Source organism: Sceloporus undulatus, chromosome 8 (assembly GCF_019175285.1).
Source record: "Sceloporus undulatus isolate JIND9_A2432 ecotype Alabama chromosome 8, SceUnd_v1.1, whole genome shotgun sequence".
NCBI lineage: Eukaryota > Metazoa > Chordata > Lepidosauria > Squamata > Phrynosomatidae > Sceloporus > Sceloporus undulatus.
The window spans coordinates 6,374,281-6,389,949 of NC_056529.1; the positions used below are offsets into that span (position 1 = coordinate 6,374,281).

At 40.7% G+C, this 15,669-nt stretch overlaps 1 long non-coding RNA gene across 1 annotated transcript in view; it reads left to right on the forward strand.

Annotated features, from left to right (window-relative positions):
- The window catches only part of LOC121914841, a 37,311-nt gene extending 21,927 nt beyond the window's left edge, over window positions 1-15,384 (forward strand). The window contains exons 3-4 of the long non-coding RNA XR_006100591.1: window positions 8,772-8,948; window positions 13,058-15,384. This is a non-coding gene — a long non-coding RNA (uncharacterized LOC121914841). The remainder of the gene's footprint in view (window positions 1-8,771; window positions 8,949-13,057) is intronic.
- The last annotated feature ends 285 nt before the right edge of the window (window positions 15,385-15,669 follow it).

The following is a 15,669-nucleotide window of genomic DNA, read 5'->3' on the forward strand; positions in this document are numbered from 1 at the left end:
AGCTGTTTTATTTTAGCTATGTAGGAGCACAGGCAATTAGATCCGTATTGCTTCTTGGCTATTTATTTTCCCGTAGTTGCTCTCCCTCTATTGTCATGAAAGAATTCTTTGTGAGTTGCAAAGAGAGTCTGTGTGTTGAAGGGGAAAGGACGGGTAGGAGGGCCGCTCACTTATAATGTCAATGTCTATTTCTTTTTCAAATTGCCTGCCGAGGGCTAATATTCAAAGCTGCGAGACATAAATAAGCATGTCGTGGCAAAACATCGGAGAACCAGATTATATTTCAAGGAGTTCCAACTCGTTTGCTCCCAGTGTCCCCTCTTTTGGAACGGCCATGGAAAGCTAAGGGATGGCGATCATATGCCACAGCTAGACCATTTGCTTGGTAGGTTCCTCAGCAAACGTGTTAATTGATTCATCCATGTTAAGGATAGTTTTGTTGGGAAAATTAGTTATGATTGATAGAGCTGTGTGCTTTTTAGGGTTTGAGGTTATTTGTGCTTCTGTCTCCTTCTGCTGTGCATCTATGAACATCTATAACTAATGGGCCCAAACAGACAGGCCAAAATAAAGCTGCTTTGGATCACTTTGGAGGTATGCCGTCTTCAGAAAACATTCGTGCAGCTTATGCTTTATCCTTGTCAGCTACTATTGCATCAAGGCAGAAAGTTGGAAAAGATGGCAAGCCAGAGGCATTTTGCATTTAGTCTTGTATTGCTTTCACGTAGCAGTACTCATGTATGTATAAGTGTAGAAATTGTAGTCCAAAAATTGACTCCAAAATTGAGTTGACTTGTCCATGGGTCAATGTATGTTCTGTACTTTAACTCATAGCAAAGAGAGGAACCATAACCTTTTGTGAGTAGACTAATGAAATTCCCACCCATTTTTAGCTAGATAGCTAAATAATCCAACTGGGTATATGACAGCTTCCTATGTGGAAAGTTTATTTTGCCCAGCTTTAGAGAACTAGCAAAAACTGCCAGTAGTGAATCTATATAAGCACAAAAATTGGTCAAGATTGTCTGATACAGAACCCAACTGTGGCACTTCTACACAATGATACCTGTGTATGGTATAAATGGATATTTGAAACTCTGGAAATGAAAGGGCAAAGGGAGTATTATTTGTTTAGGTGAAATATTCATTAAGTTGTACAGAAACAATTTCAGAACATAGGATATGCTGCCTTCCAGGGTTTCTCACATGGAATCTGGGCATGAGCGTGTCTTGTTCACTGGGCTGGCAGTACCTAGGATGAATGTCATCCTAACATAAAAGCTATCTATCTATCTATCTATCTATCTATCTATCTATCTATCTATCTATCTAATCTATCTATCTATCTATCTATCTATCTATCTATCTATCTATCTAATCTATCTGTTTGCATTCAGCATATAATCTGTCACTGGGTTCTGCTTTCATACTTTTCTCACATCAGAATTAGTTTTACTTCCTGCAAAATCACAAAAACAAAATTTTGTTAAGCACAGAGCAGTTTATTTTTTGTTTTGCCTAATCATCCTTTTCTGAAATTGCGACTGTGCTCTTTCTTGAGAAATTGTATATCAATAGTTCTGTGTTGTGGGTTTTTTTTATTAAAGAAAAAATCCCATTTGGCAGCAATTCTTTTGTTGCAAGTACCTGATCCTTTAAAAAAAAAAAGGTGTCATACTTAATGGTCATAAATATAATTTTCATTGGTCTTGTCTGTTCTTTGGAATGATTCCCTTTTTTAAACAACTTGCTTTTTTGACAACCCAGGCAGATAAAGTAGGTAATTACATAGTCTATGCTTCACATGCGCTGTCATAAGGGGAATGTTAACCAAAGAACTATTTCCCTATATTTGTTTTGGGACAAGCCTTTCTAAAGCAGGTTTTCTCACTCCTCATTTTGACTGCAGCTCACAAAAGAACACTGCAATACGGGGCAGTAAACAATGCAAATCGTAGGGAAACAAAATCTCAAGAGAACCTAGCATTGAAAAAGAGCTTCGAACCAATTTTGAAATCTCTTTGGATTGTGCAGCTGCTTGCTATGACTGTAATACTGTATTACTGAGGGAAGGATCAAATATTGAGAAGCCTTGGAAACCAATGCTACAGAAAGCAGTATGAGTTGTATAAGAGTTTTCTCATCCCAGCTCTAAAAATGTAGGGATATCAGTCTTCCTCCAGATAGAGGAGGAAGAACTGAGAATTGAGTCCTACAATAAGAAGTGAAAATTTTAGACCCTGAAATTGCCTTTTGTATGAGTATTTTGGAAAGGGTAAGAACTAAAATGTATAAAGGTACAGAGGTTTCTTTTCTGTTTTGCTAACAGACCAAACACCATGGCCGCTGCCAGGACTAAAAAGAACCTGCTGAAAGCTGGAAGCGGGTTCCTTTTAGTCTATGCAACAGGTGCCATGAGTGCACCAATAGCGCACTCGCACACAGCTATGATGCACGCGCGGTGCCATGATATTTAGATGGTGCACCACATTTGCATCATCATGGCTGCCCCCATGTGGATGGGGCCATGCCACAATTGCGCCGCCGCCGCATGGTAGGGCTTGGGAGCATGCGGTCACTCTGCAATCCCAAGCCCTAAAATCGTGAGTCTGTACCGGGCCAATGTTCTTCAGGCATTTCAACCACCATATTTGTGGTACAGCTGGGAATTAATTGGGATTTTGAAGAAGAAGAAGAAAAAGGAGCCCAAATCCACAACCCATTACCAGAAACCGCACCACTCGTATTCACCCTATCCTATTTCTTAGACGCCATACATTCATCCTGGCCTCACATCATAATCTTGTGACTAGAAAGAAACAAAACGTTTCAAACCTCCAGACTGATGTCTTCCATTTGTGGATATCTATTTTTTTTGTCATTCATCCAAGTTCAGTCTTCTTTTCGCACTTGATTGCAACAGTATGTTTCCCTCCGCTGTTGATGACTGTCTTCGAAGCAGCCAGCTTCAAAGGGTACGGAAGTGCGCAATGTGTAACTAGAAGAATACCAGCCATAAGCTAGTGCCTTGTTGTCAGTACAGTTACTAAGTTATTTACTTCATGCTAATCCCACTTGTTTTAATTCAGCAAAGGTCACAGGAGGTTCTCTGTGACTCTAACAATACACAGCGTGGCTCTTAGGGCTGCTTATGACATCATGTATTTATTTCACAACTCATTTCTTGTTCTGTCATAGGCGCATTTTATTTAGCTTCCACTATTCCTCCATACCCTTCAACTGTCCTGATTTGGCAGGGATAATTTCAATAAATCCTCTATTATGAGGAAGAACACACAAGGTAGGAATAAAGCTACAGTAGATTGCCTTTGCCTGAGACTACTGGGAAGTACAAAGTTCCACACTATCTTCTCCCCTTCTCTTGCTATTTGAGCGCAAACTCCTTTTGCACTTGGAACTTAGTTTGCACCAATTGAAGTGAGGTGATGACAAAGGGGAAAAGTGGGAGAAGGAGACAAAAACTAGAACATTTTAAAAGATGAGAGAAGGAAGAACCTCTGAATCTGCATCTATATGTTTGAAAGCTTAAAGGCTCTGGAATGATGCGTTCTGGGCCTGCCCACCACCTTATCCTGTCAAATCTCATAGGTCACTGGATCCTTGGTTGGCTTCCTTGATTGAATCAATTCATCATCAGTGTGGTCTCCCTCTTTTCCTGGTTCTCTTTCAAACTCCATCTCCCTGCCTTTGCTACTGCTTTTACTTCTAGACATGGGGACAGTGGTGTCACACAGGCTTCACAGCAGGTAGTGTCACCAACCTCAGTGCATGCCTTCCAACCTTTAACAGGTGAAAACTGTGACACATGTGGCTAAGTGACATCAGATTGTAGATGGCCAATGTTATTAAAAAGGAAGGCAAGGAGGGGTGTGCAGTTTGCTTTTGCCTGATCCTATTGGGGAGGACAAGACTCCACAAGAGTGAAAGAAGTGTAAAGGAGGAACCTTCTCTTCTCCTCTCCTGCTGAGTTAAGTCAGTGCAAACTACTTTTGTATTTTGAACTCAGCGTTCAAGTGAAGTGAGCTGAGGAGAAAGGGGGAAAGTGAGAGGAGGAGAGAGAAACCGGAACATTTTAAAAGCAGATGAAAAACTAGGATAAATAACTTTTGCCAACTTGCCCACTCTCTAATGTTGCTAGGCCAGACATGCCCAGGTTTCATCTGTGAACTGTTCAAAGGTATGCCATTTTGGGGCTCCCGTGGAGGCATAACAAATATGTGTGCTTCAAAATGTTTTCAAAACACTACTGTCCCAACAGATGTTTCCAGAAATTAGAATGAAAATTGGTTTCAGGGATGAACCCTACGTTAACTACTGCACCATTTTCAACGTGAAGAGGAAAGATGATACTGTGCAAGGTATTTAGTGGAGCCTATCAAACATTGTGCTTCTTCATCTATATCCCTTGCACCCACCCATCCACCCAAAATATTGAGGGTAATAGTACCCCTGGGAACAGAAACGGCGTTTTCCTTTCTTTGTGTTCTGTAACAACAATGATGTTGTTTAGAAGAGTGAACTTTCAGGGCATTCCAGGTGGGGTGTGGGAAGCCAAACCTTTTATTATCATTGATATTGTCTGGCATCTAACACTCATTGAATGAATGCTCTGTGAGACACAGTTATGAGCGAACATTGAGTCTTTTTATGTGGTTAGTGCAGCTGTGGGCAAATGCTGCATCTCTTCTGCAGTACAGAGGCCCAACACACGTTCTTGCGTGTGTTGGGTTTCAATGATCCCTCACAAAAATAAATTAAAACCCACAAGCGGTGTATGGAGGATTCCACTGCAAATGTTCACAGCCATAGAGCAACTTGAGTGGGGAGAGAATCATCATTATCCCTTTAATGTGACAGTTTGCTGAGCATAATCAGGTATATAAGAAGCTGTCTTATCCAAGGTGAGGCTACACTGTAGTCTACCTGCTCCATTTGACAAATCCTGATTGACTGCAGCTCTCCAGTGTCAAGCAGAAGTCATTTACAGCACCTGTGACACAGTCCTTGGGTGCAAAACTGGGACGTCTTCATGCACAACATGTGCTCTGTCCCTATAGAATGGCTTGTCATTTTGTGCAGGGATCAGGAACTCTCAATCAGAGGATGAAATTTATCCCTAACCTCCCAGCAGTTAAGAAAGGAAGAGAGTATGGATGGATGGAGCCATGGCTATGGGAATTGTTGTCAGACCACTTTGGGGAAGGAAATATTCTGGCTTGCCACTGTCTAGATCATTAAAAAATATTTTTTGGGCCAGAACTTTAATGTGACTTCTAGAATTATCTCTTTCAGTTGCTCTCTTTCTGCCACCTTGGCAGTGGCTCCTTGCTTGTAATACCTAGAAGTACCCACTATTCAGAAACACTCAGGTAACTAAGGGTACATCTACGCTATGGAGATAATGCAGTTTGACACCACTTTCATTGCTGTGACTTTCCTTTCGGCCTATTATGATTGTTCCAGTAGTTACAATCTTTGCTATAGTAAGTTACAATATTTAAGCATTAGGTTCATTTTGTTTTAGCGTTAACATTCTTTTTCCTTTTCTTGATCTCTGGCAAATCTCAGTCCTGGAAACAATATTGGTGTTTACTGGCAGTGGCCATCGCTACTGATTTTCAGATAGTACAAACACAGAGACAAGTACCAGGTTGGGGTAGGGGATTTTTAGAAATGTGATTTTATTATAATTTGTATTTCATTGCTGTTTATGTCTTGTAATAAGCTTTGATTCCTTTGGGAAAAGGCAGAATATAAATAAATTATATTATTATAAATTATATTATTACAGTCTGGGGCTACACAGGCCAGAAAACCCCAGGGGCAGTCCAGAGTATTCTAGCCCCAAAGCTGCTCCAATGTCCCTGCAGCACCTTTGGATCTCCATTGCGATGCCAGGTGGCTGTTAGCATGCACATCTCACTGTATAATTTGACACAGCAGGGCACATTTCAAACAGCCACCCCTATGGAACTTCCAGAAAGATCTAGAGCAAAAGATGATTAAGAAAGTGTAGCTAGCCTGCAGAATAGAGCTCCTTTGCCATGCAAACCATTAATATTTCCTCTGTCCCCACTCTAAAATGCCCCCTTGTGTTTAATAGCAAAGGAACGGCAAAATGAGAGTGCAGTTTACCAAGAGGGTAACATACAGTGATGTAGACTTGAGTCAATTGACACCGACACAGGTCAGACTTAAGTTGCTTCGGTGACTTGACTTGGCAATAAATGGCGCCCTGACCCAACTTGACTTGAAACTTGCATATTATTAGTGATTGACTTGCAGGGTTAACATCATCCAAAAACAGCAAACACATTAAGCAATGGATTTGAAGCTGAGGTTGAGGTCTATTCAGGAGCCGGTCCCAGCTGCACATTGGTGGAGCCTTCTAAACCTTTCAAGAAGCTTAGAAGGCTCCTCCTAGCTCAAAACCTTTGCCTAACACGGTTGCTGTTCCTCTCCGAGAATATTTTTTGTTTGTGCACATCTTGATTTTCTAGTTTTTAAAACTCCACCTCCCACCCCTATTCACACATCTTATTTGCTGTTAAACCTGGCTCCCAGACTTGAGATTCAACTGGAGACTTGACCTGAAAGTGTCTTCTAAGGACTTGAGACTCGGCTTGAGACTTGAAGGTAGAGACTTGAGACTTGACTTGAGACGTGGAGTAAAAGACTTAAATACATCACTGGTAACATATTGTGATGGTTTCATTCTATTTTGATTTTCATTTTATATGTTTCTAATTGTATTCTTTTCAATAGTAAGTGACTTTGAGCTCCAGTTTTGGAGGGAAAGTGGGATATAAATAAATAGAAGAAAAAGAAGATTAGATTCATTTGTTAAAAAAATCACTTTATGTTATTCATAAGCAGAAATATGAACGGTAGAAGATTTAAATTAAATATAGAGATGTTTTGAGGTCCAAACTTCATCTAGGGCCATTGGATGTTATGTGCACCACCACAACAGCTAGATTAAGAAAGGGATGTTTTCCTGATATTAGTACTGTATTCAGATCTTCAGTGTTGTGGTATAAAACAAGGTGCCTTTATTTTATTAGCCAGTAAAATAGTCTTTATTAGTCATTTACTGGGTTATATCTTTTTAAAAAAAGAGGTTCTGCGATGTGCCAATTCTTTATAGTTCCTTTGTGCTATATTATAAACTGAAACAGGACATAGATATCAGACTAATTTCTTGGTGGTCTGCAGTATGGGATCTGGATCCCCCGCTGAGCCAACCCACTGGGTGACCTTCGGCAGTCACACTCCAACAAACCTTGGCAAGAAAATCCTGTGAGAAGCTAGCCTTAGGGTTGCCATAAGTCACAATTGACTTGAAGGCACATGAAAACAACAATGGTTGTGTACTATCGCAAACCGTAGATGTAGATGGCTGCAAATGGCTACTTCTAAAATAGGAGTGGAAATCATGTGGCCCTCCAACTGTTGCTGAATTGCAAATACCATCAGCCCCAGCTCACATAGCCAATGGCAAGGAATGCTTGTTGGCATTGCAATCCAAAATCACCTACATGTCCCTGTGATTCCCATTGCTGCTTTTACTTAGTGTAGAGAGTGGAAGGATCAGGGACTGTGCTCTCTCCAAAGTCTACTTAGGAGAAGAAAGGTAACAAATATGTTGCTTGTTGTTGTTGTTGTTGCTGTTGTTGTTGTTGTGTACCATCAAGTCATTTCTGACTTATGGCAACCCTAAGGTGACCCTATCACACTTTTTTTGGCATGTTTCTTCAGAGGGAGGTTGCCACTGCCATGCTCTGAGGCTGAGAGAATGTGACTTGCTCAAGAAAGGGGAGAAGGTATATTTCATACCTGAAATGTCACCAATAACAACTAACTATAGACAGGTCTACAACTGGCACGTGCTACCCCAAGCTGTAGCGTTCCCTGGATAAAGGGCCTATCCTTTATTTGATCTTGCCAATCTCATCCCAAACTTCCAAATTGTGCTCTACTCCATTATATCAGTTATCGCCGCTATTACAGCTCCTTTTTTTTATTGAAAACATTTATTTAATCCCCTTAGCTGTGCACACACCTGGGACAGAGTTTATTGAAATTTGTGTCTTTGCAGTCATGCCCGTGTGAAGTGTTTACACTCTTTGCTCTCCGAGAATTTCTCGTTTGGCAAGTTCGTGCAGAACACCCGCTTGGAAATTTCACTTCAAAAGGGGAAAAAAGCTGCCGATAACAGATTGATGCTCCAACAAATCCCACATATGGAAGACAGTGAAACACAGCCTAGAGTGAACAGATGTGACTTACCTTGGAAAGAGCATCCTATTCAGTAATGTACTGAGTTCCACACTGGGTTGCATTCGTACATGTACAGGTGGGAGGAACATGTGTAGCCTCATCGCCAGTAATGCGACGAGGGTATACAGCATAACAAGACAATCTGGACCCGTTCAACAGAACTATTGCTGATGTAGCAACAGCACTTGCATTGGGGCATGAGTGAGTCACAGACAAGGTTGCTCAATTTTCATTTTACACATACAAAATTTTACAGGGGCGCGTACCATTTGTTTGATTGCCGCATGGCTTCAGTGTATGCTTGAAGCTGCGTATGGTGCACCTGCATACAATATGGCACACTGTATGTTAAAAGAAATTAAAAGGCCAAAGCATGTAGTCAGAACTTCACCACTTGCATGTATGTATATAATGAGATCACTTGGAGCTGGGACCCAAGCCTAAATACAAAATTCATTTATATTTTCTAGGTACCTTCAAAACATATTGTTGTTGCGTGACCCTATCAAGGGATTTTCTTGGCAAGATTTGTTCAGAGGGAGTTTGCCATTGCTGAGCCGGGATTCGCACCGTGGTCTTCAGATTCATAGTCCAGCGCTCAAAACCACTGCACCATGCTGAAAGTCTCTCATACACATAACCTGAAGGTAATTTTAGACAGTAGTTTCTGATGGTTCAATGTATACAAACTTTGTTTCGTGAATGATTAATGAATGATTAAATATACTGTATAAAATTCCCTTATACACACAGCCTGAGGCTAATTTTATACAACATTTTCAATTATTTTGCGCATGACACAAAGTTTGTGTACACTGAACCATGGGAAAGGAAAGGTGTTAGTATCTCAGTCATCCATGAAAAAAGTTTTGATTTTGGGAATATTTCAGATTTATGTATAAGGGAGACTCAACCTGTATATCCTTTCAATGATGAAAGAAAATGGTTGTGTGCTGAATTGGTCAGTAGATGGCCTCCTTGTTCCAAATAAAGTCTAGTTCTTTCTCTCCTTTTGGAACTGTTTAAGAGAGCTAAGGGGGAAGCACCACTTGCAGACAGGGCCAGATGCAAGAGGTTTTTGAAGTGGTCAGAAATCTGCAGCACTGCTTGGCAGTCAAATAAATAAGTAGACTAAAAGGGTGTACCTTTGATTTTTCACATTAGGTGGGGAAAATACCCAGGAAGCTCCTTTATTCAGACGCTTTGTCAATCTAGCCCAATAGTCCATACTTGCTAACTGTCAAAGAAAGAAAGAAAGAAATTGGTGTATACAGGCAGACATAGCTCAAGTCTATGAAACCTTATGCTACAACTTTGTGCTGGTCTGTGAGCATAATGAAGATGAACCGAACTATGCTACAACCTTTTTTCACAGTTTATCTCTAAAGTGCCATGAGACCCCTTTGCATACTGATATTCCAGACTAACATGGTTGTGTCTTTGAATGGTCCCATACAGACAGACGAAAATAAAGCTGCTTTGGGTCACTTTGGAGGTATGCTGTTTCAATGATGCATGCATCCTATGAGTCTGGAGGCTGCACCAAAGTTGCGCTCCAGTCCTTAGGACTGGATCGTGGCTTTGATGCGGCTTCTGGACTCTTAGGACGCATGCATCATTTAAACAGCATACCTCCAAAGTGACTCGAAGCAGCTTCTTTGACTTTTACACTGCACAATATTCTGTATATATAATCATGAAAGATGTTTCAAACTTAAAACAGAATAGGGATGAACATAGCTATAAAGTCCAAAACACACGTTCTCCCTTTCCCACCCAGTCTGTGACCATTTTCTCTCTTTGTATTTAAACGGGACAAGATCCATCCAATATTTTGCCCACCCGTGCTCCTGTCTGTGTGCCTAAATTGCCCACATTGCTTGAACTTGTCCTTCCCAATGGCTAAAGCATATTTAGGATGGATTTTACATGCATTTGAAATATATATACATATTTATATTAGAACTTTTCAAATGTGTGCATGTGAGAAAAGCTTCTAGGGCTAGTTTTATCTGTTCTGCAGTCATCCTGGGAAGTGTAGATCAAAGCAAACATGCAAAACCTCAGACTTAAAATGAACTTCTCAAACCACCCCAAGATGGAGTTATTGCTGCTTATTATAAGTTCCTTTTGAGAATCGAAATTCCTGTCTATACCCTAAAGCTACTAGTTTTAAACAAAACTTTGTGGCATCTGAATGCTGAAACACAAGAACATATATGCAGACAAACTCAGGACTTTACTTTTAAAAAAGAAAGGGGCAAGGGAGAATCTAGATAAGTGCAATCTGCCAAGGATGTTTGCCGTTCTCCAGATTGAACAGATAAATGCAGAAGGACAAATTTGGGCCTGGTGGAGATCACTGGGGCCGTTGCCACAGGCATAAATAAGACTGCATTCCATATTCTTACTGGCCCAGGGTATTTGCTGTCAGGTTGAGCTGCAATAAAAACTGAGATAAGGCCAGTTATGGGACCTCGAGGCAACCAATGGAACTGCTTGTTGCTTGACTTGATACATATCAATAGGGCTGGGATAAATGAACTGTAATCTAATTTAAAAATAAAAATGAATGGATGTAAAAGTATATCTGCCTAATTTGACAATAGGGTTTTCGGAAAGGGGAAGTGCATGTACCGAGTTGGAAACGGTTCCACAGGATATTATATATCTCCTAGTTCTAAACAGAGTGGGGTAATATCAGCTTCAATCGCTGGAATGATACAGCACTATGAACTGTAATTTCCCCTAGCAAAACACTTAATTCATGTGTTCGTATCCTGTTTCATTTCAAATTAACTGCTTTCCCCTTTGTGAAGAGCTCTCTTTGTAAAGAGGAGGTCGGGCCTGCAACCTCTGCTCAACTGGACTCCTGCTTGGAATGGGCTCAAAGGGAAGCAAACCATGACAAATAAATTTGGGAGCTGTGGATTGCATTCATTGTTTCCACCAACTTTGACCTCTTTGTGTGTCTGTGCCTCTCCTCCACCCGAGCCTGGGATGGTCTGCCCTAGCTACACACCCTGCCCTTGGAAGTAACGCAATGCTGGGCGTGCCAATTTTAAAGTCAATTGGAAACTCTGAAGGCAGTTAGGAAACAGATTTGTACCAGGTCAGGCCATTTTACCTGGTCCATCTAGCCAAGTATCCTCAATGCTGACCAGGGTCTCTGATCAATGCTGTGTTCATCATCTGCTACCTATTCTTCCCCTTTAATTTAACAGCACCTGAGCCTAGATTTAGACTGGTGCCAAGCCTGTCTCTAAGCTGTTGTCATTCTCCATAGAATCTCACCAAGATGATAATTTATGATCCTTCCATGCATAAACAGCATTAAAGAGAGAGAAAGTTAGAATTCAATGGATTACCTGGATTCCATTGCAGTTGGAATTCAGGCCTCTTTATGTGTCAGAAACAACCTTGGTTGACTTGATGGATGGGAACTAGACACAGGCGACTTCCAATTTGCTTCCAAGTTCAATTCAAGGTACTGTTCTGACCAACAAAGCTCTACATAGATTGAGGGCAAAGATATCTGAAAGACTGTGTCCTCTCATAAGAGCCTGCCTGACACTTGAGATCCTCAGTGAAGGCCCTATTGCATGTCCCATCCTGCCATGAAGACAGGGCTTTTTCTATAGCAGCTCCCCAGTTGTGGAAGGCCTTCTCAAAGGAAGCCAAAGGAAGCCACTAGGAAGCTAAGGCTGTGCTGTTTTGCATGGCATCCAGTCCTTGAAGATATTTCTGGTTGTTTTAACTGTCTGGTTTTAAATTATTTGTAAGGCATGTTTGTCTTCTGTTTTAAAGGCTGTTTTTAAAAGTAAAAAATTGCATAGAACAATGTGAAACATTTCAAAATATATTCCAAAATAGAGACAGCTTTTGACCCAGGAGCAAAATGAACGAAAGTGGGCACAAATGTGCAAGTGGGAAAAGGAAGAATTCCATGGACAGGGACTTTATAGATGTGCCCATCACTAATCCCAAGTACATAGAAATTAGATTGCGTATTTACAGGGCAATTGAAGAAATGCTTTACTTTACATTGGTCTGAATCCTATTGGCAATCCAAGCTGGGGCAGACCCATCTAATCAGTTGTGGAATTACTTTTGGGAAGACCTCAACTCAAATATGCATCCCATTGTTTCCATGGCTCTACTCTAGTTAGGACTACCAACAGGATTCAAACCAGCAAGTTCCACTGTGTTTAAGGGGGGGGGGTCTTACTCCTAAGTAAGTGCAAGTGTGCATAGAATTGCAGCTTCAGGAGCTCTTTAGCACATTAGGACTGTAGATGGTATTCTTCATGAACACTGTAGGGCTTAAGGCTCTTCCTGTTATTGTCAAGATGTATTTGATTTGTGGGGGGAAATGTCCATGGGAAAGAGAGATTAAGGCAATGGCTATTCAATTCCTATGAAACAGATAACCAAGACAAGAGTTTTGTTTGTGTGGAAAAATTATGAATTGTCCTACCCATCTGTCAAGCAACTCTGAAGGAAGACATGTCTGCAGATATTGGATTAATGAGGGATGGGGCTGCAGATATCTTTCAGTTCAACATTCTTCACTGAACGATTGTAGATTTGTGTGTGAAGCAGAACTGTATGTGGCTGTTCTCTTAGATATATTGGCAAGAAGAGTGTGTCTGATGATGAGTTCCCAGCCATGTTTCTAATTTGCTTTCTTTCTTTCTTTCTTTCTTTCTTTCTTTCTTTCTTTCTTTCTGTGTCTTTCTTTCTTTCTTTTCACTAGGCTGGTTTGTATATCTGCATGAGCCTGGTTGAAACCCAAATGTTACGAACAAGTTGCATAGGTTGATAAATATTAGGATGAAGTCAACAAGCTTGGTCGCCAACACCATTTTGTTTTCCTTGCATGTGGGCCAGATGGGGAAGCGCAGAGAGACATGTATCTGGATTTTAGGTTTGTCTTCTTTTTTTGACATGTTGGAAAGGGGACACAGAATCACACATCCAAACTTTTGTGCTAGAGTTACGTAAGCGATATGCATTCCTTTCTTCCCATATCCCTATTATTTCTAACCACATCAGCCTTGTGTCTTCTTTGGACACTGTCACAAGTGAGGCTAAGAGCACATCTTGACTTCTCATTTGAATCTGCTTGATATATTCACATAGATTGTTTCTTTCGTTATTACTTCTAATGATGCGTGATTGCTGAACCTATCCACCTCAGTTAAACCTGGAATTTGGCTAAGTAAGCTGAGCCATTTTCCATTTCAAAAAATAAGCAAGGAAGAAAAATGACTCAGTTAATTCCGATGATGATGATGATGATGATGATGATGATGATGATGATGCAAAAAGGAAGTAGTGAGAAGAGAAGTAGCTCAATGGATGTCTGCTGGGGTATCAGGCAGACCCCAGCAGTGCTGGGTAAATTTGATTTAGTAAATCCATAAGTGAAAAATGTATCACTAGTCCCTTTCACAGCTGTTGATTTTTAAATGTTTTTCTTGCACTCAGATAAAACTTCAAGCAGGTTTTATATTTATATAGCTCATTATATTCTGTGGGCTACTGTAAAATTACATGGGACAATGTGGCAAATCACATAAACACTAGCACCAAAGGGCCACTGCCTCCACACATCATTATGTGACACCAAAGTTCCTGTACTTCAAAAGGAGGAACACGCAGTTCACGTCCAAATTAAAAACAAATGGAGAGTTTGAAAGGAGGGCTGAAACCCAGGCCAAAACCAAAGCCAGTGTTTGAGAAAGATGAAAATGAGAACAACAGGCAGTAAGCAGATTTGGCTCAGCCCTGCCCAAAGCCATTGAAAGAATGCAATACGCACTCCACAAGTGTTTGGGCCGTGCTACACACAAATCTCTTGATTGCTTCTAGAAGATACTGAGAACTGGACTTGGTTAGATCTTTGGAGAAGAGAGTTCCAGCGCTGGATAGATGCCCACTTACAAAAGCTCTCAGTTATCTCTTCATATAGGCCAATATAGTGGCCTATATTGTTGGATCCTTGGCCCATCTCCTCCTGTACTATTCATACTCGTAGTACTTCCCCATGGCTTCACCCATGAAGCCAAGGTTCTTCTAACCTTGATATTTATGGAGGACAGTTCCAAATAGTTGCTAACCATGGCAGTTAAAGAGGTCTCAAACTGGATTGTTTTTACAGTATTGCATCAGTATTGCATACTGATGATGTTCCAGCCTAACCAAGCTATGTCTGAAATTGTCCTCAGTGGTATACATTTTGTTTTACTGAAATAATCAAACCATCAAAAATAAAAGGAACACTAAATGAGTAAACAGTAAAACACTAAGAGTTCTTTTGGGCTTAAAGGCATGTGGTCTCAGGGCACAAACATTAGTTGAAAACAGCCCACATCTACCTGGCTTCTTCTCAAATAAATACTTCCCATCTCAAATGGAGTGGCAGCTAACCACAGTCTGTGTTTATTGACTCTAACATGGTTTAAGACACAGAGATTCAAACCCAAACTTTACAAGCTCAGCACTCGAATCCCAAATGCCCAGATGGATGAATCTGACAGATTTGGTTTTGCCCACATTTGAAGTTTTTAAATGAAATTCTTTCCAACCCAAATGTAAAGAAATTAATGACTGTGGGTACCGATTTCAAAATCAGAAATGAACTGAAATAAATTCTCATGCATCCCTACTGAGTGTGCTTCTGCTCTTTCCAAACTAGAGGATCATGATGCCATGGAATATTGGTCCAACTAGGCATCCTTTTTCATAGAAAGAGCTGGAAGGGGACATAAGGAACATCTAGCCTGACCCCCAGCTATACAGGAATACATAACTAAAGCAGTCCTGAAAAATTCAATCTCTGTTTAAAGACCATCAGAGATAGAGAGTCCATCCTCCTCCATGGTAACCCATTCCACTGTCAAATAGTTCTTACAGTAAAGACATTCTCCCAAATGTTTAGGTGGAATCTGTTATCTTATAGTTCTCGTAGTTGGAATCTATTTGCTCAGATCTTAGGCCCTTATCACACGAGGGACTTACCACGCAGTAATCGTAACCCAAACGTTACCCAAACACTCCAGAAGCATGGAGGTGGGATTGTCCATCACACTTCTGAAACATAACTGAAGTGCTCTCTTTATTCTTCCGTCGACCAATAGTTCGTGGAGAAGCCATTTTTGTAATAACAGGTTCTTCCATTATTACAAAAATGGCTTCTCTGTGAACGATTGGTTGACGAAAGAACAGCAGAATGCCTCAATTACGTTTCAGAAGTGCGATGGATGATCCCATCTTCACGCTTTTGGACTGTTTGGGCAATGATTACCACGCTGTAAGTCCCTCGTGTGATAATAGTCCCTAGTCTCTGGAGCAGTAGAAAACAAA